This window comes from Myotis daubentonii, chromosome 3 (assembly GCF_963259705.1).
Source record: "Myotis daubentonii chromosome 3, mMyoDau2.1, whole genome shotgun sequence".
NCBI lineage: Eukaryota > Metazoa > Chordata > Mammalia > Chiroptera > Vespertilionidae > Myotis > Myotis daubentonii.
This window is the reverse complement of record NC_081842.1, coordinates 73,132,986-73,150,084: the sequence shown is the minus strand read 5'-3', so window position 1 is coordinate 73,150,084 and position 17,099 is coordinate 73,132,986. Positions and strand designations below refer to the sequence as shown.

Here is a 17,099-nt window from a genome sequence, read left to right as displayed (position 1 = left end):
TTATTTTGATAAAGGGCAATAAGTGTTAGCTTTGTTTGAAAGGCATTCATGGCTCACCATTTTAACAGTTTTCTATGGCTCTTTCACAGAATCCTGCTGCATCACGGAAGCTGGGAGTTCTGATGTTCCATTGACATCACAATGGAAAGTCTTGACCTGACCGGTAAGACCAACACTGCAGATGCCATTTTCCTTACTTACCTCAAGCAGCCAAGGACTACATGCCCTCAGAGCTGATCTCAACTTTTTCTTATCTGATGGATTCACTTTCCTTATTGATCAGGGAATTGTGATAATTGTCTTTTTTTTCCTTGTCAATTTCATTTTTTAAAGTGACATTTTAATCTCCATGATCAAGTAAGTTAAATTTTTCTTTAAAATCATGAATTTATATAACTTAACTGTTTCAGAGTCTTTAATTTGTTTCTCCACAGTAATGTACTGTTGGTGAAAAATCGATTTATTTAACCCCTGAATATCTAGAGGTTACTAACATATCTAAATACCAAATTGGTCTGTTCCCGAAAGCTATTTTTTGTATTGTCTTAGGCTGACAGTGTTCTTTTTGGAATTGTTCTTTTTTTTTTTACCTATTAAAAACAATAGAGGTGTATATAACAACATTATGAAACTGTTTTGAGGATGAAAATCACACAATGAAGAAAAAGTTGAGATTGCAAAATACATACATGTGACAAATTATATCAAATTCTTAAACTCACAAATACTACAACTGTCCTCTTGTAGATAAGTTATTTCAAAGTTGTTTCTTTAGGAAAAAAATTTTAATGGGATAAAATATAGCAATAACATATTAAGATTACTTTTAGTAGTGGTTACTTAATGCATTCAGTCTTCTCATTTGAGAGTAAAATGTATGATTACTTTACTGGTACCTAATACTTTATGGTGAATTGATGATTTACAAGACCAGGGAATTTGATGTAAATTTAAATGAACATATATAGAAAATATAGTTTAGTTCCATTTTCAAGGGATGTACTTATTTTTTAATTATCATTAATTGAAAATAAATCTTAAATATTTTCTGTTTTTAAGTATTTTTATTTGTTAGCTATTAAATCTGTCTAGAATATCTGTGTTAGCTTCTTGTTTTAGTAACTATATGGTTGAATGTTGATATGTGAGCATAAATATAAGTCCTCTGACACTTTCCTCTGAACATCATTGTATAGGATTGTACACATAGTAAAAGTGTATACAATTTAGCTTGAATGTGTATTTACTGGGATTTTTAATACCCAACAAAATCTTAATGCCAATGAGAAGATTGAGATTTAGTTATTTCCTCTTTTCTGTGCTATCCTTTAAGACAAAATGAGTTAGAAAAACATATTCTGGATTTAAGAATGCCAGTTAGGATACAGTTGATTATGGTTTTACTGAATCAGCAAAATATACTATAGAATATTTGAATATTGATACTTCAATTTCAAATCAGGGAGTTGAGCATAGTGAGGTTTAAAGAAAATTCAATTTTTATCAGTATTCTGAATTTGCTAAACATGAATACATATATGAAAAGTAAAGCAGTTTAGAAAACTAAATTGTTATTCAGCATTAGTACAACAGACTTTACTTTCAATCTTTGATTTCTGAATGTTAATCAGATTATTTCAAGAAAAATACTTTTATTGACTAGCAGAAATTGACAGAAATTCAAGTTGCTGATAACATTTAAGAAGATCAATTATCTAATACCATATGCTTCCAGCTTCCATAGATGTTCATCTTAAATGCAGTATTAATTAAGAAATAGAAAAGATACCATTCAAAATCAGGAATAATTTAGGAAACAAATCCTGGAAAATGTTTTGTGACAAAAGGATGCCAGGGTCCAATAAATCTAGAAGACATGCTATATATCATTCAGCTTAGGCAAAGTTATGTTTCATTATCCAAAGAGTTCTCAAATTTTAGTGATTCATAGTGAACATTTCTCCCGTGTTTATGTTTCTGATGAGTCTGCTGCCACACTGCTCCCTTGTCCTCTTTGTTCCTGGACCAAAGCTGAAGGAGCACCCTCTTTGGGATATACAAATATTGTGACAGAAGGAGAAAGGGATGGTGGTAGAAGTGGAGTCTCTTAAAACTGCTGCGTGTAAGTGGCACTACCTCTTATGTTTCCTTAGCCAAGGCATGTCACATGGGCAACCCTCATGTCATAGGGTAAGAATGGCCTTTTAAGAGAGATGTGATAAGGGAAAGCTGATAGGAGGGCATAGTGCATATCTTTACTATAATATCTAATAATATAAATAATCTCATTTATAACTCTTCTAGAAAGAGTACACAGGTATATTTAGCTTCCAAGAAGTTCTGTAGTAAATGTGTCTGTTTAACATATAAAAGTATTTGACCATGAATCCTTTCGTTATTACATGGAACACTTTGACCTGTGATACACTATCTCTGACAAGTTTTAAGGAATGAGGAATTGATACAGTTCAGTGTTTCTTGATGTTTTGAACATGAGGACTTTTTCCACCCTGTAGTGAGGGTTTCTTACATTACGGTTTTTATAAGTAGTTTTAAAATGAATTAAAATTACTATATACTGGACCATCCATAGTTTGCATCCAGGATTAGAGAAGAGAGGAATGATGATACTAATAATAATTTCTTATTTATGTTTAATAGATTATAGAATTTTGACAAATGTTGTCAAATTTGGTATTACAAAAATAATGAGAAAATGATGCTTTGCTTTTTCCTGTAGAATATAATAATTTTCCTGGATTATAGTACCCAAATACCTTCACTTAAAATCACTTTCAAGAATCATTCTAGAAAGAATGCAGACAATTGTATACTGGGAGTTTTCTCAGGTACCCCAGCTGACGTCATATTTATTGTACGTTGCTTTATTGGCTCCTAAGTCTTACAGAAAATTACTAGGCGCATAGAACTCCTGAGCCAATATTGATTTGATTAGCTCCATAGGTATTATAAAACATTGCTACCAGGCCTGTGTGGTTAAGATGGTGTAAAAACCTAGGAGTATATAAACAAAGCTTTGTTTGATAGTTTGTAGTTTCTTGCGATTAGGGGAAAGGAACATTCTTAGATATCTGTTGATTCAGAGGAACAGGCATAAATTCTAATTCTAGCACAGGGGTCCTCAAACTACGGCCAGTGGGCCACATGCAAATACAAATATTGTATTTGTTCCCGTGTTTTTTTTTTTTTTTACTTCAAAATAAGATATGTGCAGTGTGCATAGGAATTTGTTCATAGTTTTTTTTTAAACTATAGTCCGGCCCTCCAACGGTCTCAGGGACAGTGAACTGGCCCCCCGTTTAAAAAGTTTGAGGACCCCTGTTCTAGCACTTTTTAGTTGAAGGAATTTGGGCAATCATTTAATCTCTCTGAAATTTTGTGTTTTCCTCTCAATATGGGATAATGATCTCTACATTGTGAGATTGTGGTGATTGAGGTAATTAGGCTAAGTGCCTGATACAGTACCTGGCACATGGGAAGCACTTAAGAAAGAGTACTTAAAAACGAAAAAGAAAAATGTGATCAAAATTCAGGAACCTTAAATGCACTATAAAATACCTTTAAAACATCTGGCAATGAGTATGTTTGTGTATTTGTGTATAAACACACACATACCTTTACCTCTAAGAGTTTTAAAAAATTGTCCTGAATGCATAAGAACCTATGTATTCTTCTACAGTTCTACTGAAAATTGAAAGTGGCTTTATCCTGATCAATGAAAGGGTAAATCCTATAGAATATTATCCATCCTATGATTTAATAATTCACTTTTTGCCACTGAGAATGTAGAAGTCCTAAGGAAAGAATGATTGCCCAATGTGGATATATGGCTTCACTTTGAATATTAATGAGGTCAGAATCAAAGAAATTAAATTTTGTATTCTTTAAATTTATTTTTAACCTCTATTGAGTTTAGAGAAGAAGGGAAAGGGAGAGAGAGATAGAAACATCAATGATGAGAGAAAATCATTGATCAGCTGCCTCCTGCACGCCTCCTACTGGGGGACGAACCTGCAACCTGGGCATGTGTCCTTGACCAGAATTTAACCTGGGACCTTTTAGTCCGCAGGCAGACGCTCTATCCACTGAGCCAGACCAGCTAGGGCAAATTTTATATTCTTGAGACCAGGTACAAGAACAGGAGATAGCGCCATGAATTTTTTTTTTACCATATAGAGCAAATATTGGGCTTCAAAATTTAGCATTTCTATTTCAAGGTCTTTTTGTTACTGTTTTCTAATGAGGGTTAAATTATTTAGACTCCTTTGAGGACTTTTCTATAGACTTTGCCCGATCGTACTGTCAGAATCAGGTGCAGCATGATGATATCTCTTATGGTGGAAAGCTTTATGCTGTTTCTAAAATGACAAACTCATTTGTTTAATTTCACACATATATGAAATTTTGGGCGGTGAATTATTCTTCAAGTTGGTCCAATCCCTCCTCTCTCTCTCTCTCTCTCTCTCTCTCTCTCTCGCTCTCTCTCTTTAAAAAAAAATTTTATTGATTGTTTACAGAGAGGAAGGGAGAGGGATAGAGAGTTAGAATCATCAATGAGAGAGAAACATTGATCAGCTGCCTCCTGCACACTCCCTACTGGGGATGTGCCTGCAACCAAGGTACATGCCCTTGACTGGAATCGAACCTGGGATCCTTCAGTCCACAGGCCGATACTCTATCCACTGAGCCAAACCAGTTAGGGCCAATCCCTTCTATTTTATAAATGGACTAGAGGCTCAGTGCATGAATTTGTGCATGGGTGGGGTCTGACTGGCCCTGCCCCAATCGTGGCGGATCAGGACTGGGCCTGTAGGGAGGAGAAGACAGTGGGAGGTTGGCTTGCTGGCCCACCCTGATCCGGCCCATCAGGGCTGACATGGCTGGGTGGAGGGGCCGAGGGCGATTGGCCGGTGGGCTCTGTCCCTGAATGGGGTAGGGGTGCTGATTGGGGGTCAGCGGCCGAGGGAGGGGCCATGGGAGGTTGGCTGGCCCGCCCCACCCCCGATGGTGTGTGTGGGGGCGATCAGGGGCAGAGCTGGCTGGGGAGAGGGGCTGTGGGCCTATAGGGATGTTGGGGGCTGATGGGGGTTGGGGCCAGCCATGGGGAGGGGCTGTGGGAAGTGGGCCGGCTGGCCCTGCCCCCGAATGGGGTGGGCCAGGCTGATCAGGTGTGGGGCCGGCTGGGGGGAAGGGCTGCGGGGGTTGGGGGGGTTGGCTGGCCGTCCTGCCCTTGATCAGGGTGGGAGAGGCCAATCAAGGGTGGGGCTGGCTGTGGGGAGGGGACATGTGAGATTGGCCGGCCCACCCCACTCCCTAATCTGGCTAGTTCGCTGGCCACAGTGGGCATCATAGTGACAGGTTGTTCTGGTCGTTATGGCGTTCTGGTTGCTGGCTTTTTATATATATACTAGGGGCCCGGTGCACGAAATTCGTGCACTGGGTGTGTGTGGGGGGGAGTGTCCCTCAGCCCAGCCTGCCCCCTCTCACATACTGGGAGCCCTCAGGCGTTGACCCCCATCACCCTCCAATCGCAGGATCGGCCCCTTGCCCAGGCCTGACGCCTCTGGCCTAGGCGTCCGGCCCGGGCAGCGGGGACCCACAGCTGCAGCGGCCCCACGATCGTGGGCTCTGCTTTAGGCCCAGGCAAGGGACCCCTAGCTCCCGGGACTGCCAGCTTCGACCGTGCCCAGCTCCCATCGCTGGCTCCACCCCTACTTCCTGCTATCACTGGCCAGGGCGGAAAAGGCACCTGATTCTCCGATCATGGCTGGGGGGCAGGGCAAAGGCGGCCCTTGGCCCTGGGGCCCAGCTCTTAGCTCCCCCCTGGGTTTCCGATCACTGTCAGTGGCAGGGGGTTTCTTCCTGCTTTCCCTTTCGCCTTCCTGCATTGTGCCTACATATGCAAATTAACCGCCATCTTGTTGGCAGTTAACTGCCAATCTTAGTTGGCAGTTAATTTGCATATAGCCCTGATTAGCCAATGAAAAGGGTAGCTCGTACGCCAATTACCATTTTTCTCTTTTATTAGTATTGATAGATTATCTTTGTAATGATCAGCCACTCATTTAGCTGGATTATCAGTAGAGAAAAAGTACCTCAAGAATATAACCTCCTCATTATTAGAGCTTATATAATTTGCTTGGGCTGCCAAAAGAAAATACCACAGACTGGATGGCTTAAACAACAGATATTTTTTCACAGTTCTGGAGGCTAAAAGTCCATAATCAAGGTGTGGGCAAATTCTGTTTTTGGCACCTGTTCTCACTTGGCCTTTTCTCTCTGCATGAGAGGACATTTCCTGGTGTCTCTTTCTTTTCTTATAAGGTTACCAGTTCTGCTGTGTAATGACCCCAACCTATTGGCCATATTTAATTAACCTTTACCTACTTATCGAGTCTGCCTTCAAATATAGTCGCATTGGGGTTCAGAGCTTCAACATAGAAATTTTAGGGCAACCAATTCAGTCCATAACAAAGGTCATTGTTTTTCTCTACAAGGAGTTCAGTGAAAGCTAAAAACACACACATATGCATACACACACAAACAAAATATATGAATAAGAAAACCTGGTTTATTATAGTCATCTAAGATTCTAAAAATATCTTTGGATATTTGAAGTGGGAGACATTTGAAATTATTGAATTAACATTTATCCCACTTTGAAGTCACTGTGCATGAAAATGAGTTTCTTACAAGTGAAGGAATCAAATCTATAAACTTGAAAATCAGAGCGTTCTGTATAATGAAGGAATTACATTATTATAAAAATTAATTTCCATGTGTATTTGTTGTTATCCTGGAATAGAATGTATTTAAAAATTAGGTTAAGGAATAAGGTAATTACTCTTGGGTTATGGTTATATCAGTTTCTGCTTACTTATAATCAAGCCAATTCACATTTTTTTCAAGATACTATTGTTTTATTTTGTGAATCAGTTGTGAATTTAAGCAGAGAATTGTATATACTTAAGAGTTTGGTAAACAGAAAGAAAATATTGTGTATTTTAAAAATAATGCCAGCAGAATTCAGGGAGTCTGAAATCTGTTATAGCTACCTGTTTATTGTTTTTCCTCACTTCCTTTTTAAAAAATTCATTTTCCCCTCCTCTTGCCCTTCTTTCTTCTGATAGCGGCTCTCAAGTCAGGTAATGGTTGTTTGAATTTCTCAGTGGTCTAAATGGAATTCAGTGAATGTATAGTATTTCTTAATTACTACTTTATAGTATTATACTTTTTCCTTTGGATAAGTCATTTGATGGATGTTTGAGATAAGTGATGGGTAAATTTACATGTTGGATATTGATATAGGCTCAACCAAACTTAGTTTTTTTTATCTTTGAGCATTTTTTAAAAATGTGTGTGTGTGTTCTATCTAGAATAATTTCAATTTATCATGATTTGATGCCTATCCAAAACATAAAATATAATCAAAAGGAAATAAACCTTTGTGACTTAAATGCTTGATTGGTAAAATTGATCATCTCACCTTGTGTGTTTATAGACTAAAGGATAAGCTACTAGAGTAGTGATCTAGTTTTGTGAGTGCCAGTTTAACTGGTTGAAATGTATCTTAATTTTTTCATCTACTCTTGATTTTAGTTTTCCCCAAAAAGCTATGTTCAGAATGATTCAAACTCACAGCCCTATATATAGTACATGTTAGCAGTGTTTTTCAACAGTAGGATCAGTAGGATCAATCTACTGGTTGTGGAATTTACTAGGTAAGGACAGTATAAATAAATTCAGGAATGATTTCACTTCTTGCTTTAATATCACTCTGAAAGGTAGTGAATGAATTAAGTATTTTTATATCAAAGTCTGTATTTCCTCTGTTCTCTATTATAGAGAAGTGTGTTTCCCCAGGAAAATAAATTAATATAATGGGAAAAAATTCTTAAAACATTTTTGTTAGAATTTCTGTGCATTTTAATATAAAATATGTACTGTGTTTACTGGATATTCTGTATATACACATGTAATGTATATATGAGTTTTTTAAAATACCCTCTTTGGAAAGCTAAGTAAGTTAAGTTCATGCTAGATAATGTTTTCTTCATGGCTGTATCCCCAAAACCTAGAACAGTGTCTGGCATATGGAAGTTGCTTAGTAAACATTTGGTGAATTAGCACTACAAGTTTTTACATTTCATTAATCCTGTATTTCGTTGAACTTGGTGTTAATAAGCATCTCCTGCTCTACCTGGAAATAATTATTTTTTCCTGTCTGAGTTCAGAGAAAGGAATGTTCTTCAAAAATAAATGTTTCTCTGTGTCTTTAAGTTTGCAGTTAGTCCTTTAATCAATAAATATTAGTGGGTTTAAGAACTTAAAATGAGGAGCAGAAATTTCTGGGTATCTGTTGGCTCATTTGTAGTGTACCCTGTGGTGTGGCTCGGCTGGTTGGGTGTCATCCCATGCCCCGAAAGGTGGCTGTTTTGTTTCCTGGTCAGGCACATACTCAGGTTGCAGGCCAAATCCCAGTAGGGGGCATGCAGGAGGCAGCCGATTGATGTTTTGTGCTCTTGCATCCATATTTCTCCTCCCCTTTATCTCTCTCTCAAGAAAAAGAAAAATACAAAACAATAAAAACTTTTTTAAAAAACCACTAATTTAAAAAACAAAACAAAGTACCATTGATGTGGTGAACCCTGTCCTAAGTATTTTCAGTTATGCCACACTAATTACAATAAAGAATTGCCAGATTAGAGAGAAGGTGTTAGGTGTATTCACATACAGAGTAATATATGCCCGTTTATCCATCCAGATACCACTTGGATGAACATGTACATGAAACTCTGAACTCTTCCTTCAAGATAGTTTTTAATTATCTATTTTCAGCATTATTAGAGTTACCAAGTCATCAATTAGGTGTATTACCCTATATAATAAAAGTCTAATATGCAAATAGACCCAACGGCAGAATGACTGGTCTCTATGAGGCGCACTGACCACCAGGGGCCAGATGCTCAACGCAGGAGCTGCCCCTTTGTGGTCAGTGCACTCCCACAGGGGGAGCACTGCTCAGCCACAAGCAGGGCTCACAGCTGGCGAGTGCAGCAGCGGTGACGGGAGCCTCTCCTGCCTGCGCGGCAGTGCTATGGATGTCCTACTGACTGACGGCTTAGGCCAGTGATGGCGAACCTTTTGAGCTTGGCATGTCAGCATTTTGAAAAACCCTAACTTAACTCTGATGCCGTGTCACATATAGAAATTTTTTGATATTTGCAACCATAGTAAAACAAAGACTTATATATATACTAAAGGCCCCGTGCATGAAATTCATGAACTCGGTGGGGGGGGGGCGGTTGGTCCCTCAGCCCAGCCGGTGCCCTCTTGCAGTCCGGGAGCCCTCAGGGGATGTCCAACTGATGGCTTAAGCCCACAGGGAGCGGGCCTAAGCCGTCAGTTGGACATACTTAGTGCTGTTGTGGAGGCAGGAGAGGTTTCCCGCCACAGCTACTGCACTTGCCAACCATGAGCCTGGCTTCTGGCTACTGCACTGACCACCAGGGGGCATTTCCTGCATTGAGCATCAGCCCTCTGGTGGTCAGTGGTCATCATAGCAACCGATTGTTCAGTTAACTTGCATATTAGCCTTTTATTATATAGGATATTTTAAATATATTTTATTGATTTTTTTACAGAGAGGAAGGGAGAGGGATAGAGAGTTAGGAACATCGATGAGAGAGAAACATCGATCAGCTGCCTCCTGCACACCCCCTACTGGGGATGTGCTCACAACCAAGGTACATGCCCTTGACTGGAATCGAACCTGGGACCCTTCAGTCCACAGGCCAACGCTCTATTCACTGAGCCAAACCGGTCAGGGCAAGACTTATATTTTTTGGTATTTATTTTATATATTTAAATGCCATTTAACAAAGAAAAATCAACCAAAAAAATGAGTTCGCATGTCACCTCTGACACGCGTGTCATAGGTTTGCCATCACTGGCTTAGGCCATCAGTCGGACATCCCCCGAGGGCTCCTGGACTGCGAGAGGGCGCTGGCCTGGCTGAGGGATCCCCTCCCCCAGTAGATGAATTTCATGCACCGGGCCTCTACTATTATAAAAGAAACAATAGAGAAAAGTTTGAAATGAGCAACCCTTATCCCCTTTTTAGATAGAAACCTCTTTTTATAGCATTCAGTCAGTCCTGCCACTTGATGAAGCATACGGCTCATCTTTCAGTTCATTTGGTGAAGTGAAACCTTAAAGAATGATCAGATTTTCAGGTTGGAAAGTTTAGTTGTTCCTGTTAAAATGATGGGTGTTACCTTTCCTTATTATTATCTGAGTTTCACTTTTAGAATGTAGATAAATTTTTCTAATAAGTCTGTTATAATATGTCTTATTAATGGTCAAGATGTCCCAGTTATGTCTCTTTTAAATGAGTTTTTCTTAATCATCAAAATCATAGAATTTTTTTTACCAGTTATTTCTGTTGTAATAAAATATTCATACATTCGAGTTTATAATGTGGCTGTCGGGAAGTAGTTTAGAACTTTTACTTTGGAATGCTGATAAACACCCTTATTCTTGCCTCTAAATTGTCAGCTGTGTAATGCTCACTATTGCGTCCTTGAGATTAATATGTATAGGCAGAAACTTAAAGGTTTTCTTGTAGAAAATTTACTTGGATTACCTTTTTATTTATTTTATTTTTTGAGCTGTCACTTTATCTCAAAAGCATGGGCTTTGGAATCAGATGGACCCAAGATAAGACTAAATCTAACTCAGCTGTTTACTGACCTGGGACTTGGGAAAATTACTTAGCTTCATTGTGCAATGGAATGAATACCAACCATGTAAGATTGTTATGAGGATTAAAAGTGCTGGAGGGTGCAATGCTAACCCAGCACATGGCAGGGCTACTAAGAAATGTGATTGTTCTCAAAAATAACTGTAGGTCAGAAGTGACATTTTTTGCTGCTTAACTATTCCTTGAAATTGACTTTTGAAGCATGTATTGTCTCTCTTTACAAGGAAAATGTTTGGCTTCAAATTGTACATCTTTATGTGGGAAGTTGAATTGAATTCAGGATAGATTTGCTTTAAATCATTAGGAAATAATAACATTTACTTTTTATATTACTCGATATCTTAAAATATTTTCTACACAACCATAAGTGTAGAAGTTTGGTTTTAATTATATTTTCCCCAATTAATTTTGCAAGTTTACTGAAACCCAATCAAAGCTCTAGTTCATGAAAATATTAGGAGATAAGCCATTTATTATTCAGTGGATTATAGTTATTTTAGCAACATTATTGCTTAATACAATTGGTATTAACAAACTTATCACCCCAAACAAATAAATTATCCTATATTATAAAAGGCCAGGGGCTGTAAGTGTAATGACTGGAACGACCGCTCAATCAGTCACCATGAGGTGCATTGACCACCTCTCGGTCCCTTCCACCCCTGGCCTGAAAGCGGTGGCTCGCACCGGCAGGGCGGGGTGGCTCGTGGTTCACCCACACACGATTTCGTGTGCTGGGCCTCTAGTTTAAGTATAACAGAAAATTCTTATAATCCAAGACTATCATTATTGTAACAAAGCAGGGAACTTGTATTAATGAATTTTAAAGTAGGAGAGTTATTTTCATAAATTGATGATCTCAACTTGACAGCTATAAAAATTAAAAGAATTAACAACTGACTCTAGTTTATTCATAAACTAGAAAAGTTGTATTTCCCTTCATGTTAGGTCAGTGGTTTAGCATTCCACAATTAATTGATCCTAGAGAAAAATGTATTTTTGTACACCTGCAGAAAATGCTACCTCAGTGGAAGTATTTACTTTCTAAAAATGTTCATGCACTACAACTTGTTTTTTTGTCTCTAGTGTCAGTAACTCTTGTTTATCAAATTTGAATATCTCTCTATAATTAATATTTTTAAACGGTTTTAAAGATGATTTAGTATCCTCTATCTGAGTACCTTGTTTCTTTCTAAAAGTTGCTGTATAAGTTAGCATGAGTCTGTTATGTGTTTGTGGTTTTATTGAAATTTTGCCTTTTCCTAGTGGAATATGTGAACATTCTAACCATAACAAGTATAGATTTTATATGCTTAAGTTATGTATTTTTAGTTATTAGCATATATTGAAACCAGGACCCCGGTGAGGAGGTTCCTCATCCTGGCCTGTGCCCTTTCGTAGTCCAGGAGCTCCCGCGGGATGCCCAACTGACATGGAGGTGGGTGAGGCTCCCGCCACCTCAGCTGTGCTCTCCAGGCGTCAGCCCTGCTTGTGGTTGAGTGGCGCTCCCCCTGTGGGAGCCCACTGACCACCAGGGGACAGCTCCTGCGCTGAGCGTCTGCCCCCTGGTGGTCAATGTGCGTCATAGTGACTGGTCATTCCGTTGTTTAGTCGATTTGCCTATTAGCCTTTTATTATATAGGATTCTACACTATTCTTGCCCACTTGTAAGAGTGTTTGCACTCTTTCTTCAGCTCTATTCTATTCCCTTTTAGAACCTGAGATTCCTGCAGTATTCTCACAGGAAAAATTTTTTGTGTAAAGATAATCTATTTTCTGTTTTTCTATGTTTACCTAGTAAACTTTTACTAGAACTACTATTTGCAATGTGTTAGACACTATATCAGGGTCATGATATAAGGAAAGGCAAAATCCATGCAGAGAAGGAGAGACAAAAGTGATTAAGAGTTCTGAGGAAGATCTTAAATCCCATGTACGAGTACCAAGGAAGACTACACAGAGGAGAAATATAGAAGTCAGAGGGGGTGAATAAACCCCATTGCCGTTTGGATAGAATATATGTAAAGATAAAATGGGAAACTAGTGGAAAGCCAGGTGTAAGAGGGCCTGGAATGTCAGAGTGAGTTTATATTATTATAAAGTTAGATGAACCACTGAAAATTTCTAAGCAGAATCTATAGATGGGAGGGATGGATTGGAAAGGTAAAGAGGAAGGCATGGGAACTATTGATTTGGAGGCTTTAGGAATTCTAGGTAAGTTATGAAGGTTAAACACTCTATCTCAAGATACTTGGTTTGAGGAATCCAACTCACAAAATCAAGTAAGTCTTTTCCCAACTCTCAGGGCAAAAATTATTATTTTTAATTTACCTTCATTGTTGAAAGTATTACAGATGATCCCTTTTTTCCCCTATTGACCCCTTCTACCCTGCATCTGCCCCCTGCCTCAAGCCTTCACCACCATATTGTCTGTGACCTTGGGTTATGCATAGCCTATCTAATAAAGAGGGAATATGCTAATTGACCCTTACACTGTTGCAAAGATGGCGGTGCCCACAGCCAATAAGGAGGAAATATGCTAATTGACTGCCCCACCCTCAAAGATGGTGGCACCCACAGCCAATAAGGAGGAAATATGATAATTGACTGCCACGCCCTCAAAGATGGCAGCATCCATAGCCACAAGATGTTGGCACCCAGTCCCCTCAGCCCCACCAGGGTGGCAGGCGTGCGGCAAGGCTGGGCCCGCTCTTCCTCCCCCGGCACGCCCAGCCTTGCCACGCGCTTGCCTCTGGAGTACCCAGTCCCCTCAGCACCCCAGCCGCCCAGAGCTGGCCCAAGGTGCAAGCAAGCCTCAGATGGCGGCTGCCCAGCCACCCAGGGCCACCTGAGGCTCAGGTAACCAGGGCTGGTAGAGGCTTACGCTGTCAGGCTTACCCTGATCGCCGGGTCACCTCCTGCCCCTGAGGGCTCCCGGACTGTGAGAGGGGGCAGGCCAGGCTGAGGGCCCCCACCCCCCACTTCCAGTGCATGAATTTTCATGCACCGGGCCTCTAGTATGCATATAAGTTCTTTGGTTAATCTCTTTCCACTCAACCCCACCTTCTCTCTGAGATTTGACAGTACAGTGTGTTCCATGCTCCTGTCTCTGGATCTATTTTGTTAATCAGATTACAATATGAGTGAGATCATGTGATACTTGTCTTTTCCTGACTGGCTTATTTTACTCAGCATAATACTCTCCAAGTCCCTCCATGCTGTCTCAGAGGGTAAGAGATTCTTCTTTTTTACTGCTGCATAGTATTCCATGATGTAAATATACCACAACTTTTTTATCCACTCATCTAATGATGGGCACTTGGGCTGTTTCCAGATATTAACTATTGTGAATTGTGCTGCTATGAACATAGGGTTGCATATATTCTTTCTGATTTGTGTTTTGGGTTTTTAAGATATATTCTTAGAAGAGGGATCACTGATTTAAATGGAAGTTACATATTTAATTTTTTGAGGAAACTCTGTACTGTTTGCCACAGTAGCTGCACCAGTATGCATTCCCATCAGCAGTGTATTAATGTTCCCTTTTCTCCACATCCTTGTCAGCACTTTTCATTCATTGATTTATTGATAGCAGTCAATCTGGTAGGTGTGAGGTGATACTTCACTGTCATTATAATTTGTATCTTTAATGATTAGTGACTTTGAGCATTTTTTCATATGTTTCATATGGAGAAGTGTCTATTTAGGCCCATTTTTTGTTTGGATTGTTTGTCATCCTTCTGTTAAGTTGGATGAATTCCTTATATATTTTGGATATTAACCCTTTATCAGATGTATCATTGCCAAATATATTCTTCCATACAGTGGGCTCCCTTTTCCTTTTGTTGGTGGTTTCTTTTGCTATACAGAAACTTTTTATTTTGATATAGTCCAATTTGTTTTTTTTCTCCTTAGTTTCCTTTGCCCTAGGACAGTGATGGCGAACCTATGACACGCGTGTCAGAGATGACATGCGAACTCATTTTTTTTGGTTGATTTTTCTTTTTTTAAAAAAAATATATTTTATTGATTTTTTACAGAGAGGAAGGGAGAGGAATAGAGCGTTAGAAACATCGATGAGAGAAATATCGATCAGCTTCCTCCTGCACACCTCCTACTGGAGATGTGCCTGCAACGAAGGTACATGCCCTTGACCGGAATCAAACCTGGGACCTTTCAGTCCGCAGCCCGACGCTCTATCCACTGAGCCAAACCAGTTAGGGCAGTTGATTTTTCTTTGTTAAATGGCATTTAAATATATAAAATAAATATCAAAAATATAAGTCTTTGTTTTACTATGGTTGCAAATATCAAAAAATTACTATATGTGACACGGCACCAGAGTTAAGTTAGGGTTTTTCAAAATGCTGACACTCCGAGCTCAAAAGGTTCGCCATCACTGCCCTAGGAGATGTATCTGCAAACATATTGCTATGAGAGATATCTGAGATTTTGCTGCCTATGGTTTCTTCTAGGATTTTTTATGGTTTCATGGCTTACATTTAACTTAAGTCTTATCCATTTTGAGTTTATTCTTGTGTATGGTGTAAATTGGTGGTCTAATTTCATTTTCTTTTTTTTTTGCATGTATCTGTCCCATTTACCCAACACCATTTATTGAAGAGACTGTCTTGATTCCATTGTATGCTCTTTCTTTGTCAAATATTAATTGAGTGTAATGGTGTGGGTCGATTTCTGATGTCTTTGTTCTGTGCCATTGATCTATATGCCTATTCCTGTGCCAGTCCCAGGCTGTTTTGATTACAGTGGGTTTGTAGTCTAACTTGATATCTGGTATTGTGACCCCTCCAACTTTTTTCTTCTTTTTAAGATTGTTGCGGCTATTTGTGGCAATATAAATTTTTTTGTTCCATACAAATTTTTGGAGTATTTGTTCTAGATCTGTGAAATATGCCATAGGTATTTTAATAGGGATTACCTTGAATCTATAGGTTGCTCTGGGTAATATGGACATTTTAATGATGTTAATTCTACCAATCCATGAGCACGGTATATTCTCCCACTTGTTTATATTTGCCTTGGTCTCTTTTTTTCATTGTCCTGTAGTTTTCCGAGTACATGTCTTTTACCTCCTTGAATAAATTTATTTCTAAGCACCTTAATTTTGTTGTTGCTTTGTCATTGGGATTGTTTTTTTAGTTTCTCTTTCTGAGAATTCATCATTGGTGTATAAAAATACCAACAATTTCTGGGTGTTAATTTTATCTCCTGCCACATTGCTGAATTCATTTATTAAATTTAGTAGTTTTGTTGCTGGAGTCTTTAGGGTTTTCTATGTTCAATATCATGTCATCTCTGAATAATGGATGCCTTTTCTGTTTTTTCCTTGTCTGATGGTTGTGCCAGTGACTTCCAGGACTATCTATATATATAAAAGCCTAAGTGACCATTCTACCTTTCAACTGTTCGACCAGTAGCTATGATGCACACTGACCACCAAGGGGCAGACGCTCAATGCACAGGCATGGAAACATGGAAGAGACTGATGAATCTCAGAGGGAAGGGGGAGAGTAGGAAGAGATTAACCAAAGATCTTATATGCATACTAGAGGCCCAAAGCACACATTCATGCACCGGTGTGGTCCCTTGGCCTGGCCTGTGGGTATTGGGCCGAAACTGGCAGTCCGACATCCTGAGGGGGTCCCGGATTGCACGAGGGTGCAGGCCAGGCCAAGGGACCCCACCAGTGCATGAATGCGTGCACTGGGCTTCTAGGGTTGAATAAAAGTGGTGAAAGTAGACATCCCTATCTTGTTCCTGTTCTTAGAGGAAATGGTTTTAGTTTTTGCCCATTGAGTATGATTTGGTTGTAGGTTTGTCATATATGGCCTTGATTATGTTGAGGTATGATCCCTCTATTCCCAGTTTGCTGAGAGTTTTTATCAAAAATGGGTGTTGGTATTTATTGAATGCTTTTTCTGCATCTATTGATATGATCATGCGATTTCTGTCTTTCAATTTATTTTTGTGATGTATAGCATTTATTGATTTGCATGTAATGTCATTTTCTCAGCCGTACATCCCCAGAATACTACTACTTGGTCATGGTGTATGATCTCTAATGTAATACTGGATCAGATTTGCTAGAATTTTTTTGAGGATTTTAGCATCTATATTCATCAGAGATATTGGCCTGTAATTCTCTTTCTTTGTAGTGTCTCTAACTAGTTTTGGACTTAGGATAATGCTGGCCTCATAAAAAGAGCTTGGAAGTGTTCCTTCCTCTTGGGTTTTTTGTAATAGTTTGAGGTCAGGGCAAAAATTATTACTCAGTTTTAAGGATTTCTTCATTGAA

At 39.1% G+C, this 17,099-nt stretch overlaps 1 protein-coding gene across 6 annotated transcripts in view; it reads left to right on the top strand.

Annotated features, from left to right (window-relative positions):
* BBX (BBX high mobility group box domain containing) overlaps positions 1–17,099 on the top strand; it is a 298,024-nt gene that overhangs the window by 109,919 nt on the left and 171,006 nt on the right. For 5 of the 6 annotated variants that reach the window (XM_059687912.1, XM_059687914.1, XM_059687913.1 and 2 more), the window contains one exon: positions 90–163. The gene's annotated coding sequence lies outside the window, so the exon portion shown is untranslated. Of the gene's footprint in view, positions 1–89; positions 164–217; positions 358–17,099 lie in introns of those variants that run through there. The other variant, XM_059687917.1, reaches the window with a different exon arrangement.